The following is a 5,250-nucleotide window of genomic DNA, read 5'->3' as shown; positions in this document are numbered from 1 at the left end:
GAACAAAGAAAGCTCGAAATGTCTGCAAAAGTCTGGGTTTTTACCAATACTATTTTGTTAGAATTGGCTCTAACTAGTTTGCCCTGACATATTAGGAAGAGCTGCTGAACACATATTTTCCTTTTATGACATTACTGTATGACACAATTATTATCGTGCTCTCATAATTATTCAAATAGCCTCTCATCACACAAAATACATATTAACATTTAAAATCTCCCCTTTACAGCCATTCTCCTAACTAGTGTAGTAATTAGCAGGCAGAATGTGGAAAGTGAAATGAGAGAGTATGATTTGAAGACACAGACAGAACATCCAGGGATGCCATGGATGCTGGTTAGTTCTCATACAGTGAGCCTAAGTTATATTTCATCTTATGATAGTGTGTCACTGTGAAAAAGCTGATGTACAAGCTCACAGCGACGCATTGTGAGCTTTTACATCAACTATGATTACAAGGCAAGCAGTACTCAGACCAATCAGGTGAACAGAGGCGGGGGTGGGTGGTGGGGGGGGTCTGAAATGCATGCCCTTTCCTAAAGCGGAGGCCATGTAATCCAAGTGACAGCGAGAGTAAAGGGGTCGACCAAGAATCCAACATCACCAGTTCCAGCAAGTGGCCTCTACAACTTCAACAGCATGTTTATTGACTATTGCTGTGTTTTGGTTGACCCGCACAGTAAAATTCTCTGCGTTCACGGAACTCTGAGAGTGTAAGAATGGACCTGCCAACCCAATTTTTACACCAGATGAACTGAGGACTTTACAGTGTGTGGAGCATTCAGCAGCTCTGGTAAAATAAATTGAAAGTTGTACCGGGCGGGAAGCCATCTTTGTTTAGGCAAATAGTCAGGACTTCCCTCCTTCACTTTTAATTGGTACATTGTAAAATGCTGAATGTTAATTTACTCTTTGAGTCTAACCAAAGTGACAATTGAATAAATGAACACGCACCATTGATTTTAATCTAGCCACTAATACATTGTCCAATAATACAGATTATATGAAATAGCTGGGGGTGGGACAAGGACCAGCAGGGGTGAGGTTAGTGTCAACCCTAGTAGGATCTGGGACTCCCCTATCTCACTATTGTCTTGATTTTTTTTCACCCCTACAACATGATCATCAGGTATTTTGATTATACTTGGAGGAAGATTTTTTTGTATACCTGGTTTTCAGGTGGGTTGTGACCCAGGTGAAGTTAGCCCATGTGTCTGTCAACTCCACAGCCAGTTGGAAATGATGGTTGTGTTCTTATTTTAAGGTAGACTAGAAAAAAGCCCCCTGCGGGGGCCTGGCCCCTTTCCTATGTGAAAGTCCCCTGTACCCAGAGATGGATACAGTCCAGTGGGCAGCTAAGCAATACAAATTTAGGATAGCTCAACATTAAATATGCAGTTTTTTCCAAAATGCAAAATAGTGTAAATGGCAATCCATCCATCCATCCACATCCATCCATCCATCCATCCATCCATCCATCCATCCATCCATCCAACCACATCCATCCATCCATCCATCCATCCATGCATCCATCCATCCATCCATCCACATCCATCCATCCATCCATCCATCCATCCACATCCATCCATCCATCCATCCATCCATCCATCCATCCATCCATGCATCCATCCATCCATCCATCCATCCACATCCATCCATCCATCCATCCATCCATCCATCCATCCATCCATCCATCCATCCATCCACATCCATCCATCCATCCATCCATCCATCCACATCCATCCATCCATCCATCCATCCATCCACATCAATCCATGCATCAATCCATCCATCCACATCCATCCATCCATCCACATCCATCCACATCCATCCATCCATCCATCCATCCACATCCCATCCATCCATCCATCCACATCCATCCATCCATCCATCCATCCATCCATCCATCCATCCATCCATCCATCCATCCATCCATCCAGGCATCCATCCATCCATGCATCCATCCATCCATCCATCCACATCCATCCATCCATCCATCCATCCACATCCATCCATCCATCCACATCCATCCATCCATCCACATCCATCCATCCACATCCATCCATCATCCATCCATCCATCCTCTACTGTACCTTACCGTACCTTACTGTACTGTACTGTACTCTACTGTAATCTACTGTACTTTACCTTACTGTACTGTACTTTGCTGTACTCTACTGTACCTTGCTGTACTCTATCTACTGTACCTTGCATCCATCCATCCATCCATCCATCCATCCATCCACATCCATCCACATCCATCCACATCCATCCATCCATCCATCCACATCCATCCATCCATCCATGCATCCATCCATCCATGCATCCATCCATCCATCCATCCATCCACATCCATCCATCCATCCATCCATCCATCCATCCATCCATCCACATCCATCCATCCATCCATCCATCCACATCCATCCATCCACATCCATCCATCCACATCCATCCATCATCCATCCATCCACATCCATCCTCTACTGTACCTTACTGTACCTTACTGTACTGTACTCTACTGTAATCTACTGTACTTTACCTTACTGTACTGTACTTTGCTGTACTCTACTGTACCTTGCTGTACTCTACTGTACCTTGCTGTGCTCTACTGTACCTTGCTGTACTGTACTGTACATATTCTGTGTTCTATATCTATGAATTCTATGTGTTCTAGAACTATGAATTCTGTGTTCTAGATCTATGTTTTTGATTCTTGTTCTAGATCCCCCCCCCCCTCTCTCTCTCTGTGTGTGTGTGTGTGTGTGTGTGTGTGTGTGTGTGTGTGTGTGTGTGTGTGTGTGTGTGTGTGTGTGTGACTGTACTTTGCTGTACTCTACTGTACCTTGCTGTACTCTACTGTACCTTGCTGTGCTCTACTGTACCTTGCTGTACTGTACTGTACATATTCTGTGTTCTATATCTATGAATTCTATGTGTTCTAGAACTATGAATTCTGTGTTCTAGATCTATGTTTTTGATTCTTGTTCTAGATCCCCCCCCCCCCCCTCTCTCTCTCTCTCTCTCTCTCTCTCTCTCTCTCTCTGTGTGTGTGTGTGTGTGTGTGTGTGTGTGTGTGTGTGTGTGTGTGTGTGTGTGTGTGTGTGTGTGTGTGTGCATCTGACCCCCCCCCCCCCTTCCCTCTTGTAACCTGAGACCTGGTGATGATAATGACACTTCGCTCCCAACTATGGATTGCGCAATATGCCGCCTACAGGCCAAAATGTGGGGAAAATTTTTAAACATTTTGGGATTATGAGAAGTAGAGACACATCTGAAGGTGATAAAGTTGATGTTGGGCAAGGTACATGCGTTATTGATTTTTGTATTATGTTTTTTAGACAATTGAACAACTGCTGAACGTGGAGTTACAGATGGAAACACACACACGCATTTTTTTGGGGCGATTCTGATTATGTAGTGGGATAGATAGATACCTTTATTATCCCAAGGGGGAAATTCAGTTGTCCAGTTGTAGCACAGCAGTATACAGTTATTTACAAAGTTACAGAGAAGTAGGAAAAGATAGATAAGAGTACAAAACAAGAGCAGTACAGTGCCAAAAAAGAGAAGGTGCATCAATAGAGGGGGGCGAATTAAATATAAGTATATATACATAAAGTGTCTTACAAAAAAGAGACCAAAGCAGTCAATGCTAGTTAGTGCAACAAGTATCTCACTGTCATTGTTAAACAAGACACTACCAACACAACCTAATAGTGCAATGTCGAAAAACAGTGCGAAAAAAAACAAACAACAGAAACAGCTCAGAGCAGAAGAAAACTAGGCAGCGTGTCACCGCAAGACGCACATGAGCACTCTCCCTGGAAGGTCCTTAGAGGTCAAAGTCAATACAGCAATAGTTCCAACCTAATAGTGCAAAGTCAAAAAAACAGTGCGAAAAAACAAAACAAAAAAACAGCTCAGAGAAGAAGAAACTAGGAAGCATGTCACCGCAAGACGCACATGAGCACTCTCCCTGGAAGGTCCTTAGAGGTCAAAGTCAATACAGCAATAGTTCCGTCAGTCTAAGTTAGGAAGGAAGTCCTTTTCAGTCGTCCGTTATGTGTCTCGTACATCTTAAGGGCAGCCGGTACAAAAGATTTTCCTAATCTCTCGCATCTCCGTCCTGGGTAGGCAAAGCGGTCGTTTCCTCTCTTACTCCAGTAGCTGGTGATCTCAAGATGGAGGGGGTGGGAGGAGTTCTCCAAGATGGAATCCAGCTTCCTCGCTGTTCGCACCCTGGTTACTTCCTCCACCCCCTGCAGAGAGGACCCAACGACAGAGCCTGCTTTCCTCAGCAGTCTGTTTAGGTTAAACGTGTCACCTGCTCTGTTGTTGCCACCCCAGCATGTTATACCAAAAAAGAGGACACTTGCCATGACAGACGCGTGTATGTGTCTCCCGTAGGAAGTGAGGCCGATCGCCCCCCGCTACCCCCGCCTCCCCGTTCTTTGCTCCCAGACCACGCCCCCGACCGTCGCGATTGGCCGGCTGTACTCTGCTGTACTTCCTGGCCATGTCCTGTTACTGTTGTTGTCGCGTCGCACTAGTGCTGTCACGCGTAGAAGGATGTTTGAGAGAGATGAGATTCAATTTATTGTCAGTGTACAGTACAAGTACAGTACAGTACAGCGAAAAGTATTTTCACATCTCATACGTGGAGACGTTTGAATACGCGGAGACGTTTGGACTTTTGGAAAAATGAAAATGCGCGTGATTTACAACGCTGCTGACCGACCGATGACAATATTGTTGTTGGACCGTCGCTAAATACCATCTAATGATGTAAAGTTCGATTACTGTACCACATGAATAGCGTGGCATTACTGCCCACAGAAAAGCAGTGTGACTGCAGGTTTGGGAAGAGAGGGAGAGGGGGAAAAACGTCTGGAGACTGATGCTTTAGTCTAAAGTAGCCAGCGTGGAATCAGACTATTTTGAGTTCATTTTATTATGCCAACTATGTGCCAACTATGTATATGCTGCTGCTGACAGAGCCACCTGCCCTGACCTTGGGTTTTCCCAGAGGTAAGCATTCTGCACATTAAAAGATTAAAAGTTTACTTAACCCTCCATTTGGTGTGAATGACAATGAACAGATTAATAACTTTTGTACACTGACAATAAATTGAATCTCATCTCTCTCAAACATCCTTCTACGCGTGACAGCACTAGTGCGACGCGACAACAACAGTAACAGGACATGGCCAGGAAGTACAGCAGAGTACAGCCGGCCAATCGCGACGGTCG

This window comes from Nannobrachium achirus (assembly GCF_963921795.1).
Source record: "Nannobrachium achirus genome assembly, chromosome: 12".
NCBI lineage: Eukaryota > Metazoa > Chordata > Actinopteri > Myctophiformes > Myctophidae > Nannobrachium > Nannobrachium achirus.
This window is presented reverse-complemented; position numbering follows the sequence as displayed.